The sequence below is a fragment of the Bombus vancouverensis genome, unplaced genomic scaffold, assembly GCF_051014615.1.
Source record: "Bombus vancouverensis nearcticus unplaced genomic scaffold, iyBomVanc1_principal scaffold0058, whole genome shotgun sequence".
Classification (NCBI taxonomy): domain Eukaryota; kingdom Metazoa; phylum Arthropoda; class Insecta; order Hymenoptera; family Apidae; genus Bombus; species Bombus vancouverensis.
The window spans coordinates 5,456-23,323 of NW_027468949.1; the positions used below are offsets into that span (position 1 = coordinate 5,456).

General features: G+C 34.8%; 1 long non-coding RNA gene across 1 annotated transcript; it reads left to right on the forward strand.

Moving 5' to 3' along the window:
* The first annotated feature begins 7,830 nt into the window (after positions 1 to 7,830).
* Positions 7,831 to 8,810, forward strand: LOC143304838 (uncharacterized). The gene is made up of 3 exons (XR_013061471.1): positions 7,831 to 8,159; positions 8,314 to 8,442; positions 8,690 to 8,810. It is a non-coding gene; the product is annotated as an uncharacterized LOC143304838 (long non-coding RNA).
* The last annotated feature ends 9,058 nt before the right edge of the window (positions 8,811 to 17,868 follow it).

A 17,868-nucleotide genomic window follows, 5' to 3' on the forward strand; every position in this document is an offset into this window, starting at 1 on the left:
CTATAAAATTTTGTATGTTTGTTTAGGCTGTTAATCCAGAGGCTGGAGTACAAAGAAGTGGCACAATGATGTGGGCTGATGACATTTATAATTATCAAGGAATCACCCCTACATTCGCTCAGGTATATATCGTTGACTATAATGTATTTAACATATATGATTGTTAGAATATTAATAATTAATTTTTAATTCTATCAGAATTTTAACGAAACTGTCCCTTGGGAAGGAAGAACTGATACCTTGATATCACGGTTTGTACATCCTATATATACGACAAATTTTAGAACATTATATAACGAAGAACCAGATCGTCGTGGCCATGTGATGTGAATAAAAGGACTTGAATTTGATGATATTTTTATAATGTTAGATAACATAACTAAGTATCTTCACAGTAAGATAGGATGACATGGTTTACATGATCTTAATGTTGTTCACTTGAGTGATGATATTATAAGGAAAAGTGTAATATCACAGGTAGGATGATTCATAATTTAGAACTACTAACTCATGTATGTATTAAAAATTAAAGAAATATATTAAATTTTATAGGATATTTATGTTTAGTAACCAGTAATTCAGAGATTGGTATTCATTACTATATATTGGTATTCGTTACTATAACGAGGCTGTAGAAACGCACCCTTCCTTCTTTGCAAATGGTCCTGTATTTATGTCTAAGCCGAAACTGGAACCTCTGAATAATTTAGATTTATTCTTGTCATTTTCTAAAATACTTATCTACAGTATACCATAAGGAATGATACCGTATCACACCTAATCAGGTGCCTTAAGAAACATCAACAGGATATCACAGTAATCCCTTATCGACTGATATGTAAGTAAAAGTTATGTGTCATTGTTATACACAGTTATGTGTTAGTGTTATACACAGTTATTTATCATTTTCTATTAATTCAGTTGTAGCCACTACAATATCTATGACACCGGTAGTAATTATAAGATCAATAATGATGTTCTATAAGAGGAAATGATGATTAGGAACAAAAACTTACAGGTAAGTCAAAGTATATGTTATTTGCCATTTGAAAAGAAAGTTACTAACTTAGAATTTTTTGATAAATAATAATTGTGCAAAATATATTGGATTTCAAATTTGTCAAAAATTGAAATTTAAGAAGCATTGTAATAATATAACATTAATATTTTGATTTTTCAGGAGATATCATGCGGTGGATGGATAATATGTAAAAAATATTAAGCAGTATATGAATTTTCATATTGCGTAGAGATAACAAAATGAATTTTAAAAAATGTCGACATGGTAATAAGAAATAGCATCATGATAAAGAATATATAAACACAGTTTCATTTTTTATAAATAAAAATTTGTTGTTCCAGATTTTGAAATATAGTGAAACGTTTAATTAGTATCTTAATATCTTTAAATAATTATTATTTTAGAATCAATTGTAATTGTATCATACGTACTTTCGTGCAAGAACATATGTAATTTTGAAGTAGTTATTATTAGGAAATTGTTAGACGCGAACAGTATGCGAAAAGTTAGTATGCAGTGTAATAATTATCAATCAAAACACAAGAATTAAATTCTTGAGGAAAAAATTTCCGGAATTTCTTATTTACATGATTATAAAGAAATCCATAATAAAAAGGAGCTGCTTTCTAATACTTCTCTTCCTTGTAGTGCCTACGTTAATAATAACGAGGTTCGACTTTTTGTTTTTAGAGGGATACTGGAAAATTTGAAAGTACAGTACCATTGGGAAGAAAATCACGATATTGAAAACGATATTTGCAAGTAAATTTCCAAAAAATCTGTTTTCAAATTTTCGCTTTCTATTTCACATTAAAAGAAAGGGCTGCCTTCTTTCTCTGCAAGACAAAACAAACATTCTGAATCTCGTATCAATGAATGATGTCAATAAGTTATTTTTCTTTTCAGATTGAACAATATTCCAGATTTATTCATAATTTCATACTACGCGAAGAATAGACTTTCATGGGTATATAAAGGAAATATTAAGTATAGGAAAACTCTTTTTCGTTGTAGGTGACATATGCTTCACGGTTGAACACATGTATTTTTGAACACATATAAATGAAAAAGTACTCTTATGGAGAAAAAGAATTGATACCTTCGATTGACATTAGATAATGTATATAAACTTATGAACAATCACTATCGGTTTGTATTTTAGGTGCACACGCAGATTTGTTGGAGTTCTTATAAAATGTACATCCTGTACGAACGTTTTATTCTTCCAAATTTTACGATACTATGTCTCATATAATAACTATATGGATTAAACGTAATATAAATGATCCGAAAATAGACTCGAACGACATTAATTGTCTTTCTATTTATATCAATATCGAAAATACAAGTAAAGCTGGAACAATAGTATGCAAGAATGGACTATTTATTATTTTAAACCAAATCATAGCATATTCAGAATGCACAGTATTATCATGAAATGTAAATGAATCAGTTGTAAACGAACGATTTTACTGTAAAATCATTGCCTCCTTTTTTTCATCTGAAATATAGCAGCAATGAGTACATTCTTTTAATATATAATAAAACGAGATATCTTTATAAAGTTACATATGTCATCACTGGTAACTGTTATCTCGTATGACACCAAATATACCGTTAGTATGGAATGATATTTTTATGAAGATATACTTTAATGATAGATTTTATGAATGAAACGTTATATAAGAAAAATTATCTCTTGTTATTCTATGATGTGTAGTAGCTAATGAAGATTAATTTTACAAAGTATTGGAGCAAAAGAGAATTAAAAAATTAAAAAGATCTAAATAAGATTGTTCGTGTGGCTTAATTATCTCAATTGTGGTACACCACTTGTTACATTCTAACTAATTAGCGCTAAACAATAACTTGCAAATATTAAAGATATTAACACCTTAATATTAACACCTAAAGGTTTTCAGGAAATTTTATAATATTTGATTATTGTATATCTAGTCATTGATTGATAAAATTTCTTGTATAAGCATAGATCGAGGTTGACGTCATACGCAGATTGCATATCATTGACAGGTATCGTTTTAATTTATTTTATGGCTAGAATCATTTGAATATTATACGAATAATTATTTCCATTCGAACGATTAATAAATCACGTACCTATAAAAGATATATTATGAAAAAGACGTGACGAAACAAAAAAATATTGGAAATTCCGTTGTCATTAGATCAATTATTTTTGCAATGATTTTTATTTCCATGTAATTACATATGAAATGGGTAATTCATTAACATCTCCTCGAATCGAATATAATTCGTTACACTTCACAACGATTCAAATAATGGACGGGAAATATATAATAACTTTCCTGTCCTTGCGTTAAAATAGTACTGTACAAATCAGATGATACAGGAAATACCCAAAAAACCCAATTACATCCACATTGCATGACAGCACACTTGCAATGGATTTTTGTGATTTCAATGTCACAGACAATGACACAACTAATCAGAACACGTTCGAGGCTATAGACATTGAAATTACCGCGTGTTTAATACGTTTAAAGCATAAATCTAAATTTCACGCGACTATTTCTTTGTACATTGTGAAACTCTTAAATTATCTTAATCGAATAAATAATCCTAATGTAATAAAACATCTTGAAATAGACCTAGATATCTGAAACAGAAACTCGAAGGATAAGAAATCCTAAAAGGTACTAATCCTAAAATAACAAACTCCTAAATAATAAACAAGTGATAAAACCTGTTATAAATAATAAAGCTTACCTGGAATAATCAAATCCTAACTAATCGAAAATAAAATAAGGCAAGCAATTCTTAATTTTTCAAGTAATTTTTCCGAAAACACAGAAAGATAGAGAAATTAAAAAGACGCAGCACAAATTGCAGCACAATGAAAGTTTCAGAGCGATGAATACGATCGTATTAAACTAAATAATTTTCAAAAGTGAAATTACACTGAAACGTATATCGATGATATTTGTCATTTCTACGATCTGTTTCGCTTGATCGTGTTTCTTTTCTGATGTAAATTCAATTTATAATACGAACTAAGTTTCCTTTATTATTATTAGTTCTGCGTCTTTTTAATTCGTCACTTCTTTTATTTCAGAACAATGACGGGCTCCAAGATGCTGTTCGGATGTTTGGCGTTAATTGCTTTTCTGCATCCATTAGTTCACGTTTGTACTTCGAGTAGTACAGCTCAAGGTTTGTACTTCGAGTTGTCTTTTTCCATGCACTTCAAATTCCAATACGATCTGGTCACGTGGCCTTCGTACAATTTCGAAATTTTACCTGTTTGGTAATCGTCAATGAAAAAAGAAGTTATGCGTGACCTCAACACATTGAAACAATTTTTATGATTTTTTATTTGCCGGTTGGTCAGCAAGTTAATGGAAAAATTTCACTTAACTATTCGCGTTAATTTCTTCGGTTTAACTTTTGGGAAATGCTTCGTTAGCTTCGGGAATATTCCAACGATTCGTTTTACGTACAAAATAAGCATGATAAATATTACATCGCGATAATGTAATATCGGAATATATTAAAGGTGTAATTTTGTCCGATTAATTATAATTTATTAATAATGGATTGAAAATACAGATATTAGTTAGACAGAGAAACGATGTTTGATTAACAGGAAAACTAAATGCAACGCTCGTATTTACAACAAATAACTTGACAACTATTTGGTAACTCTCTCTCTCTCTCTCTCTCTCTCTCTCTCTCTCTCACTAGCAACTCTAACACTCGACAACACTCGCAACTCAATTCTAACGACTCTATGCTTCGACGTCTCGATCAACTCTGATTCTCGCAACACGCACACTTTTCGATTCGCCTTGGATAGCGAAACCGTCCTTCTTCTAACGCGTTTTTAAAACGCGATGGCGCTATCACTTTCTAAAAGCGTCGTCTTTACATTTCCGATGGCCACGGGCACATCCGACTGCCAGATATACAATGTATTATAAGAGTATCATTACCATACTTTTCATGAAAAGAGCAATTTTTCTTGATAACTATACTCTGTAACATAGATTGAAGTCGCTGATTTGATCCCTCTGATATCGTTGTCTTATGAGAGTCTCGCCTGGTCTTGATTGGTTCTGTTGACTCTTATCGTTATGAAAAATCGATTCGTTGTGTACCTTTTTTGTATAGAGAATTATTTTGTGGTAGAATATAATGTTGTAATATTTGTGGTCTTTACTTTACTAATTTTGTCACTGAGCCGCTCTTTGGTTCGTTGAGCGATTCATACTCCGCATATATTCCGTACTTGCTTCGCTTGGTACTTTTATAATTTTCGCAGTTACAATAAAAAATTTAATTCTTAACAGATTAAAGATTTAACCTCTTGCTTTATAGTGTACAATAATTTTTTTTTTTTTTCGTATAGGTTATGTGATCCATAGTTTGAGTAAGTAGTACATATATATATATATATTTCCTCCCACTGCGATGATCGCACTATATTTCATATATATATATATATATATATGACAGATATATATATATATATTTAGACAGATTAACACATAACACTTCTTATATATAAACATCAATTCGAAGTTATCAGCTTGGAGAAATTGGTCGATTAATACCTGTAGATTGTCTGTCTCGATGAAAGAATTAAAGAGAGCAAAAACATGATAATGCCGCTAATATAATATTCCTTCTTTCTTGTATCTGTCTGCCTCTCAGGTCGTTTTACTAATTACAATAAGTAATTTCGACTTCTTTGCGCTCTCTTTTAACGCATTCGAGACCGAAAGAAATTCATATCAGTCAGTAGGCAAGGGTATAATATACATATTTTATATATAACTTATGTAGTAATGTATATATCATGTTAATTTCATATTTTTTTCAATATAGAATTATTATATATATATATATATATATATATATATATATATATATATATATATAACTGTACATAATACGTTATAGAATAACATAGTATATAATTTTATATTTTAAAAATATGAGGCATACTATTTAAGATTGTCATCGATTTAAAATCAAAGTATGAAAAGGATACCCTGGAGAGAGTAAAACACAGAATCATTCCAACTAAACATTCAGATCGTACCGACACCTAGGTATCGTTTTACAATTAAATCTCGGTCTCGAATGGATTAAAATGAAATACATACTTGCAGCTTCAACATCTTCAATATCGAGGAGATTCAAACTTTACAAATAAAAGCGGCCTGTTCCCCTTTCCACGACAGACTCTCATACCATATCCGCTCTTATCCAGGCTTTTACTTGAAACCAGCAATGCGTTCATTTACAATTTAAATTTACCCGGACCATCTACTGAATCGTCAGCCTTTTATAAATATATAATGAACCCAGAACATGTGCCTGTGCCCCTGGTATCGATGTTCGGCTTGTGATGTTCGTACCGGAACCTTCGCACAATTTCAATTTGTCACGCGTGAACATCGATTCTTCCAAGGGTCTCAGCTTTATGCGGCTAAATCCTTTAGAACGATTAAAATGATACTAATGATATGGTATTTTTTACAAAGATTTAACATATCCATAAAATAGGAAGTTTCGTGCTCTCCTATTTTATATTAATTATAAATTAATAAGTTTTATATGTGTTATTTATAGATCTAATAAATTTTGTATTGGTTTACAGCAGGTGCTCCGGGTATAAACAGACGACAAACGAACAAATAGAAATTCAAACTATTGTCGTTGTTTAACTCGCATGGGACTATAAGCTCGAATTGGACTTAAACGTTACGATCGTCGAGAATAATTACTATGTGTACCCTGTACGACGGGCAGAGAATCTTAAGTTATTAACGGCAATTCCTTTGTGCATAATTCAGGTTTATTAACAACCTGTAATGGATAATCATCGATGAACTCTTTTTGAATAAAGTTTACATTTATAAAGCAAACACTATAAAATACGACAGGACAATTGTAATCGATAAATGACATTTTATTAGGATATTATAAGAAGCTAAGATATCGAGGTACATTAAAATTGAGTCCGCTGCAACCCTCATGACATTTAAAATCCTACGCGTATATTGAGTAAAGTTGTTATATTAAATATAATCATATTAAATACAAGCTCGTCCGCTGGATTCCCAAATTATTTGGTTAAATACTTTGAATACGAGAATACCGAGTGTTAACAGTAGTAAATCCTCTATATGGTATGTCTACTTTGCTATCTTGAATAGGTAAATAACATTTCACTTTAACGCATTTAACCAATATTAACATTTAACATTTAACCAATATTATACGCATATGCACATAATGTTACTGTTACATATAATGATATATACGTAGATATACACGTTAATTAAATCCTCTATATGGTATTTTTATATCAGTATCGTAAACATTGTAAACCGGAAATCTTTTATTACACACGTACATATACAGTCAATATTATTGTTACATATAGTGATACATACGTTGATCCACACATTAATTAAATCCTCTATATAGTTTCTCGAGTAGTTCTCTTCAATACCGTTATATCGATGAACTCTTTTTGAATAAAGTTCACATTTATAAAGCAAACACAATAAAATACGACAGGACAATTGTAATCGATAAATGACAGTTTATTAGGATATTATAAGAAGCTAAAATATCGAGTTCTAATTGTGAATATCAAGCGCTCGTCGTTCGATGAGATTACCAATATTTTCTTCCTGCTCCTCTACATGGCGCTACGCAGGACTCGCTTCTGAGCACGTCTTTCTCGTTGGAGGCTTAATCTTTCTTTTCTTTTCCAGTAGAATTTTTACACAATTCTTTCTCCCTTTTATCATTAAATTACCTGTAATTCTTAACGATCTTTAATCTTTGTCGCTTCTTCCCTATATATATATTTTTGTTTACTTTTCTCCGTAGCGAATTTTGTCTTTCTGACGCAGGATTAGGTTCCTGGACTTAGGGAGTTGCTACACGCCAGCTCCACCATGGCGACGGCATTCACTAGGCAGCCTAGATAGCCACCTTTCAGCTCACGCTTCGGGACACTTTTTTCGCTGAGATTCTCCGCGATGAGGCATGAAAGCAGAGACCACCGTCTGCGGAGGCATGATTATTCTATTGTTCCTTTTAACGAGTAATCGTTTTACTCGAGTCCTCTTACTAAACCGTAAGTACAAAAGACTATTATACTTAGATAGGTACTTGGTCTCAAGAACCAACTTATTTTGGTCTTTCGATTAAGTTCTTAATTAAATGCTCAATTAGATATTCATAAATATATCTTCATAATATTTCCCTCATCTATTTCTTTGACATTCTAGCAACCTCGTTAAGACGTCCGCCACTTCAACTTCTATCTACAAGTGGCAAAAACTGAAGCTGACCTTCTTCATGGAGAAACATGCCGGAAATGGCATCCGCACGTGTGAATAATTATACTCAGTGTCCAGGTAGTTCTTTCGATCATCCGATAGAAGTCGTTTCTGTTTTTCAGAGTTCGTTCACGCCTCCAGAATGTAAAAATATCCAAGGAAGTACCATTAGGAAGCAATGAAATTCAGAGCTTCTGTGGTTATTCCTTTTTCTGATTGTTTCTTTTCTTTGCCCAAAATGGATGATTTCTATATCAAATTGTTTATTCGTATTTTTTTTAATATTCCTTGAGATTTTCAATCAACTCGATTTCGAATTTCTTAGCACCCGATCTTCTGGTTGACGTCGTTAAGAAAGAGGAACGAGTGCACAGGAAGCATGGTCGGCGTGAGCATGATTAGATCTGCCCGATGACCTTGCCAGTGATAATAGCGGTTCGTTAAGGTGGTTGCAGTCTTGATTTGCTTCTGTTTCGATTTCCAGCGAACTCGTCAGCCGGCATGGCTTCAGAGATGCTCCCCCTGAAACAAGTCGAAGGGAAATAATTAATGGACTCTCTGTTCGATTGTACGTGGATGACAAGCTGACCGTAAAAAGAAATATACAAATACGATTAGAAAATATAATCCGAACCCCTTTCGGTTTGATCTGAAGGTTTCTTTTTCTAGACGGAACCAAAGATTCTTATCTGGTTTATGGTGAGCTAAGGAACTCTTTGAAAACAGCATTTATAACTTTCGAAAAAGAGACAGGTATTTCTTGCGCGAACAATTGAATAATTAATTCGTTCTCTAAATATCCTTATTTGTTGTTCCTAAAATACATAATGATTGGAAGCTTCTTACGGGAAGCGCAATCAGCCGCTGATATCATTGAAGTCGAAACGCCATTAAAACCATATTACGATTCGCATGCGACATGCTCCATTCATGAAAACACAAAAGCAATAAACACGTACAAATCAACGAAATAAATCCTCCGAGAACGAGACGTTACAGGAATTATACCATTGCGAGATACAAAAGACTTGCTCATGAGCTACTTCCTTCAAGTAGTTGAGCGGTGTATTTTCCGGTCGTTAACTTCCATATAATGGGATATTAAAGAGTACGGACACAACGCTGCTATTTTTCAACTGTTCATTATCAAATTACGCAGCGGGAATCGTTGCAACGACAAAACTGTAACGACTCGTACACTGCGTATCTTCCATTTAGCTACGGTAAACGCTGACTTGTCTGCGTTTTTTTTTTTTCACTTCCCGTTACGGAAACCAGAAAAGTGATTCACAATACAGTTTCTAACTGTACTTCTCGCGATTCTTCCTTAGAAACAAGCAATTGCTTCTTTTCAATTTCCTAAACCTATAATAAACAGTCCATTCCTTGAATAGAAATTAACTTTAAAACTTTAGGCGCATACATTGTACGTATCGTATGTATGTATTTTGATTTGAAAAGAAACGCGGCAAACGCCTTTGAAAAGACGTTAGGTTTTCAACACCTTAACTAACTTAATTCCAGCGAGTCGTAAATCTGCTGCATCTCCAACATCTAATATCCATCTTTACAATGACTTGTTCTCCAACTTATTAAAATTACATCTCCCCCGTTGCACCGACCTTCTTTAAAGGTTCCCGCGGCAGGTTGAACCCGCATCACGTATCTTCCCTCTTCCTTCCACCCCTGTTCCCTTTCTCTTTCTATCGGACGGGATGAGCGGGAACGCTTAAAACGCGCGAATCACGCGAGCGCCTCACGATTTGCGAAACATCACTGAAAATCACCGATCCGATCTCCGTGCGCGCGGTGCAACCGTGGGGTAACGATTAAATCGACAGGATATACTTTATTGGCTATTCCGTTATTGTTATTACAGGCTGTAGTTGGCGGGGAAATAGTCATTATGGATCGATGAACTCCATTGTAACAACGCACCTTCGAATTGCATCGGAAACGCTTCTGTATTGCGTGCACCGTATAACCTATCATCGTCTGTTTAGGGTAAATCAGTGGATCGGAAGTTACGTTTCTATGTTTCTCGCCTGTCAGTATAACACTGTGCAAGAGATACAGCAAGATCCTAAAATCATTCGAGTACAAGTAGCGTAAAATGGTCGTTTAAATTTCAATAAATTAACTATTCATACGTTAATTGTACGCGGTCAGGATTAAGGGGTACGGCGATGGAGAAGATTTTGTTAGCTAGATGTTGAGTAAATAATCGAAGATGATAATTTTATAAATGTTTCGTATTTATGATGATGGAAAAGATTTAATTTGAGTTACGTTACGTTTGAATAAGATAGACTTTTCCAAGAGTGGAGGATTTGTAGAGATAGTGGACGTAATAGTAGTATGATTTAATACTTGATGTGTCTTTTTTTTCTTTGACATATAGGTCACTGTGGGGAGTAATATTGATCTAGATATAACTATCTTTTCTGAGAAGTACGTATATGCTTATGGGAACTATGTTTGGTTAATCAATAGAGCCATTCTTTTGAGAAATTGAATCTAGAAGAATTCGACGATACTTTGCCTTGTTTCAATAGTACATCATTTTAAAGAAACGCCTGCGATTATAGTATATAATAGCACATAGGTATATGCAAAATTGCATTTTCAAATAATTAAATCAAAAATATAGGAATGTATCAATGGGAAGAATATTTGTTAAAGATCTTTCCTTTTTAATCAAATTCGTCCAACAACCCCATTCTCGCAAACATAAAATGAACGGTGCCTTTCTCAAAGAAACAAGAAGAAAATTGCTGTCGTTCTAAAGTTCTTCTCCATTGCTAAACTACCGTTCGTGTTTCTAGTTACACTCCAATTATTCGATTGTAAGAAGCAAGCAATCCCTCCATCCAAGGGCTAGATATAGTTTCTCGAGTAGTTCTCTTCAATACCGTTATATCGATGAACTCTTTTTGAATAAAGTTCACATTTATAAAGCAAACACAATAAAATACGACAGGACAATTGTAATCGATAAATAACATTTTATTAGGATATTATAAGAAGCTAAGATATCGAGTTCTAATTGTGAATATCAAGCGCTCGTCGTTCGAGGAGATTACCAATATTTTCTTCCTTAACAATATTAATTACGAAGTTTCGATACCGTTTATGACATTAAGATCTCTTAATAAAGTTGTATCGTTAAAATCTTACTGTTCCTAGGGAAAATATATAGTTAATATATATAGTTAAATATATGTCGGAGATGAAAGGACACCGGAACCTTGGGATAGCCCCGCAACATTGCAATCTAAAGGCCACTATAACTGTAACTAAACTATTGTAGTTATTCAATCCGATTGTAATTGTTCGAGATTAGTGACGGTGAGCTTTGGCTCGAGGTGACAGTCTGTCGCCCAACGTAGCCGCGGTCAAGGGATGAACGCTTTGCCTAACAAAGGTATGGAGTAATTCTATAGCTCTCCTTAAAAGAAATATTCGTGGCGACACGCGACAGTAAACATTCCAACGGTTTCTGTCCCGTGGCTCGCCACACGCAGAGCCTATTCTTCGAGTAAGATGATTGCCAGATGTCGATGCGTCTCCACAGTACATGTTCGGCTAGCCCGAGGGCCCGTTATAAATCTTAAGGTTTAGTTAACTAAAGTCCTTCAAACAGACAAACAGTCTTTGTCCTAACTACGGGAAGATAGGGGAGACATATTTTTCAACGAGCGGCGTCTCCCACTAGCAACTTTCCCTCGAGGGCGGCTAGCATCTTTTTCTAACCACCGATATGGAGATTGACCAATTAGCAGCAACGTCAATTTCCCTTACTTCCTAAACGAAGGCTTTCCTCGACGAATCCGATGATCTCGTGTCCTTAGACACACCCCATTATAGTTTTCCTCTGTGGCATCATCGGGACGGGACGGGCATTCTTTTACGCGCTCCCGTCGACCAAAGAGTAACGTCTTTACGCTCAGCAATTATTTTTACGAGTCAGACTTAGATTCAGCGAGAACGCCCATCTGTCATCCCGTTGGCCGCGGATTCGTTATTGAACCGGAGACCACTGTCACTAGTGCCGCGGACGTCTCACCGCCGTGGTAGATTGTCAAACCTGTGTTATTCATACCTGTGTCAATAAATCGTATCTTCGTTACACCGCAACGATGGCTACCTTCAACGAAGACTCCTCAAATACCGACAACCCTATCCCCCCTGCTTCTCCGACATATAATTAATTAAAAAGGGGGAAATATAATTCTGTAATATCGTAGAATAGCTTTGATTGAAGATCGGCTGAAATTAGAAAACACCGTGTACGTCGTCTTTTTGTAGTTTGTTTACATCCAAGAGCGCCTAGTAACAGTGACGCGAGAAAAGATAAACAGCGTCAAAACAGAAGTACGGTTTCATATTTCAAGGAGTGGCAATCGAGAGGCCAGAGCATGTGAGCCAGAAAGTGTGTGGTGTGCGTGTGCGTGTGCGTGTGTGCGTGTGCGTGCGTGTGTGTGTGTGTGTGTGTGAGAGAGGACGAGAGCAAGAGCGAGCACGACCGAGCAGGAATGCATTGGCGAGGGTCAGAGTTGATCGAGACGTCGAAGCATAGAGTCGTTAGAATTGTCGAGTGTTAGAGTTGCCAGTGAGAGAGAGAGAGAGAGAGAGAGAGAGAGAGAGAGAGTTACCAAATATAAAAAATACGAGCGTTGCATTTAGTTTTCCTGTTAATCAAACATCGTTTCTCTGTCTAACTAATATCTGTATTTTCAATCCATTATTAATAAATTATAATTAATCGGACAAAATTACACCTTTAATATATTCCGATATTACAATAACTTACCTTTTTCTACGTCAATGGACACGAAAGACGTTGAGTGAGGAATTAGAACAAGTGTGGATCGTTGGAAACCACTATGCTGCGGTCTACCATTCGTTTTACCCTATATATACCACGGAACAAAGGATCATTTTCACCGGCTTGGCTATGGCTACTGGTGTGGATCCAAGTATTCGGGCCATACTAGACGCTATGCAGAAGCAGAACGAAATCAAGTTAAGAAAACTGTTAAAGGAGACTATTAAAGCAGCGACTGATTTCCGTTGAGATAATAGGGGTGATTGAGTTTGTATAACACTGTGATTCACTGAATTATAAATTATATATTTCCAACACTTAGATTACACTGACGTAGAGAAATAAATAGTTAACAACTTGTCGCACGAAGATGTGATAGATATGTACGCTAGAGCAGGGCTCTTATAATGGAAATTAATGTATTAATGGACTTAGCACTATAATATATTTAGGAGAGAAGATGTATGTTCGACAACACCAAGAACCGACAAAAGATTTTCGTGAAGTATGCGACTCTCGCGCTATGTGTAGACTGCCGCGTTAGGCGTTAGTTTTTAGACTGTCTGTCGCTCTTTTTCTAATACGGAAGAAAAGTTCGGTGTGGGTGTGCCCCTGTGCCTAAAGAACGCGGATTCGTTGTTCCCACTTTCGTTAGGAAAAGTGAGGGTAACGAACCGCGGTGTCGATTGGTCATGACCTGCACTACTGCTCGAAGGGATGAGTAGGAAGTCTCCTACCATCGTGGTGGATAGATGACTGTGTGCGTGAGGAAAACATAGCTTGTTTTATTAGAGGGCTATTCGGATTTTCCTAATGGGTGCATACCCGCTTTCTCCGTGTTTTAAGTACGCCTAATAAACCCAAGGACCTCTCTAAAAACCGACTGTGTTTCGAGAATATTTTTAAGCTTTAGAAATTCTTCAAGACAAACGGATTGAAGACACATGGCGAAACAATACAGGGAAGTGAAAGTTATGGTGGGTCCTTAGGTTTATTGAGGGTCGAAGTGACGTTACGCAGGCTGGTTGTTGTCCGGTGGCGCGAGCTGGCGCGGGCTGGCGTGCAGATGTTTTAGGCGGCGTAACAACAAGGAAGATCCTAGAAAATGAGAAGGGTGGATTAGAAGAACGAAGAAAACTCGAAGAAGATACAAAAGAAGAAACTACAGAGACAGAAGTCAATTCAAAAGGTATATTAAATAATAAGTGCGATTTACTTGATACCGAAAGAGCTATTGAAATTAATGATACGGTTCAAGATATTAAATTTACTGAAGGTAGAAGCCGCACTCAAAATGATATGGAAGATGTAGTAGAAGATTCACAAGAATTATCTAATAAAAGTAAGTTATCAGAAATAAGGATTGCACTTAACAAAATTGAATATACAAAAACTATTTTACGGAATAAAAAGAATTCATTAGAAAGAGAAAGAGGAGTAAGGGGAAAGAAGAAAATGTACAGACAGAAATTATTTCAAAAAATATATCAGATGATAAATGTGATTTGCTTTAGAAAAAAAAAAAAAAAATATTATCCACAAACTACATTAGGAATTTATCTATTTTAGTGAGGAGAAAGAGAAAGGATAGAGGAGTTGATCAATAGACTGTGGATTTTGAAGCGTTTATGAAAAACTTACAATTTTAATAAAATATTCAATGTAAAGTCTTTGTTATAATATTCAGATAGATAGATGAAAAAAATACTGAATTTGCATAATTACTCATGGCTTATTGATCAATCATGCGACTCGTTCAGAGGTAACTCGAGTTGTAAAGGCGACAATTTATTAAAAATGGTATATCTGACGTACGATGCATTTGCTCATGTTAAACTATTTAAATAAGTATAAAAATCACGCGAAAAAAAAATCTACTGAAAATAATGTTGAACTAGTTAATAATAATAAATCATATAGTGAAACACAAACCTTAAATCAAGATTTTAAGTTCAAAAAAAAAAAAAAAAGAAAGAAGAAGAAAGAAGTTGATAAAATGACAGCAATAAAATGACCAAAAATTGAATTACGATCCCGAGCATCAACTCGCTGATCTTCAAGTAGAATGTTCCGACAAAGACAGGACGACACAAGAGTTCGAGAAGCACATAGAGGACATGAAGGAGGAAGTGCAAAAATTAGAATTGCAACTCGACGAGTTACAAAAAAAAGAAAAACACACACGCACGTAAAAAGAGTTCAATCTTTTGGAATACAAATGGAAGAACTAACAATAAAATTAGAAGAAATAACACAGAAGAAATAAGTCACCAATATGAAATTGCCTGATGGCTGATGTTGATCGTTGACGTTTATAATGATTGAATTTCGTCCACGGCGCCATCTGGATCCTTGTTGAAAAATTCAAATAGCCGCAACAGCACCATTGAGCTCATCACGTTTGTTGGTGAGTCGAGGAGCTGGAGGATTTCTCATCCTCAAGGACATAAATTTCACCGGTTCCGGTAATGTTTTTTACATGGTCCAAGCATTCGAAATCACAACATCGCTTTCCAAGACGAAATTTCCTGCATGGCTGTAGTAAACAGAAATCGATCAATTGTACAGATCAATCGTCACTCGACTGCTCGAGAATTCAGGTCATCCAGAGAATAGAATAGAGACGTGGAAAAATGTAGTGCGATCATCGCAGTGGGAGGAAATAGGGGGATAGGGACCAAATGAATGAACGAGATGTTAAGGACAACTGACGACAAGTTCTTCTTTTGTCGAGAATTGCATGTTTGTGAATGGTTTGTGGGTGGTTAGGTGGAGAGAATTGAAGAGTTTGGAGGTGACTGGAAGAGTGTTTTGGGCAAGGTAGATTGCAGAATGGTTGCGGTAGCATTGTGTTAATTATGGGTTTGTACATGTAATCTTTGTATGTATCACTACATAGAACCTAACGTATATTTTTAATAATACATCAGAGTTTTAGTTATTTCATAGCTATGAATTTTATACTCTATAATCTTGACGTTTTATTTCACAGAAGCGTTTGAATATCCATAAAAATTAAATGAACCAATGTATTCATTATCTTATAGAGAAGATATATTATTTTTAATTATGTTCCAATTATTTATCATGATCCTGATTTCCTTATTCTGAAAATTTGAAAGGAAGTTTTGTAGTTTGATACTTTCAGCGACAAAGGGTCAATATTGCTTTAGTATATTTCGTCACATATACATGTATATCTATATATCCACCGAAAATGCGCTCTTGTAGACAAACGCTCGATTCGCGTCATAGCTTTTAAAGCTTGTCGCATCTCAATCAGTTGGAAAAAGTTTTTCCTGTAGCATATTTTATTTTTACGAACCAACAAGGTCTTTGTTTATTTCCTTCTTTTTTTTGCTCTAATTCCCCCATTGTTTTTTCAAGGATAGTATTTCAGAGCCATTAGTCAAGTTCATTGTAACAATAAACGTACGTTTCGGAAACATTTTGTGCTGTGAAACAGAATACACTAAAGTTTGAAGGTCACATCGATTTTCGAAAGTTTATAAATGGAGGTGTATGACAGTATCACCAGCTGTTGCTGTCCCCAAGCGCCAAAATACGTTCTGACTACTATTTTATGTATCTCACAGAAGTATGTCTTCATTCATCATCTCCCATGCCATCCACCAACGTGTTCTTAACATGTTATCTCCTAGTAAAATATTGATGTTGAGTCAGATATCCAACTGAATAATCTTTTCGGTGTCTACTATAAGACATTTAAAACCAAGGCTCGTACACACGTGTGCTTATACGTCAGATGTAATACTTAACAGGAAACCTGCTTATATTAATATTAAATTTATGCATAGTAGGATGTTCGACCTTTGTAAAAATGAAATTATAATACATACAGTTTCACCGTGGAAAAGTGAATCTTTCTAGCATGTCCACGCAAATGCAGGGTAGGGGAGGACTGTGCATGCACCAAACAACTTTACGTTCGTAATTTTTCACACAAATGTACAACTGTAGGGAAAAAATTATCTCTGATTTTTCGGATGTTAGGAATCGACAATATCGCATAACGGAATGCTGTGTTCTACGTATTCTATTTTTGTTACGAAAGTGGTACAAACGAAGTCCACATAAGAATAGTACAACAAAATCGGTTGAGGTTAGGTTATCGTGCAGATATCGCGGCTTTTGCATTGGAAATCACGCAACTGCCAGTCTCGTCGTTCCTTGTAAACGAAAGAAAGGTATTGTAATCGGTCGGAATTAACATAAAACTAGTCGCATGCGACCATATGGCCTGAATGTTCAATAAACGAGAGTAGAGCGCGAGCTATGTGATTCTAACCGTTTAGGCGGAAACTAATGATTGTAACCAGAGCCGAGATATATGCCAATATTACTTTGTTCGACAAAGCGTATAAGATGAGGAGAGAATCGCGATAAGGTAGAACAAGAGACAGATATTCTCTACGTAAAGCAAGTCTGTCAACTAGATTGAAATCCTATAGCTATAACTACAGTGAATCCATATTCTGGCGAATTGTCTTTTCACAAATGAAGCTTCTGAAGAACGGAATTGATACAATAACTACTGTTCATTCGTAACTACTGTTGTAAGAATCTATATATTTGTCTATCTATATCTATATATATCGATCTATATATATTTGTCAGAATGTCATTTTATCAAAAAACCCATTCTCTGTAATCAT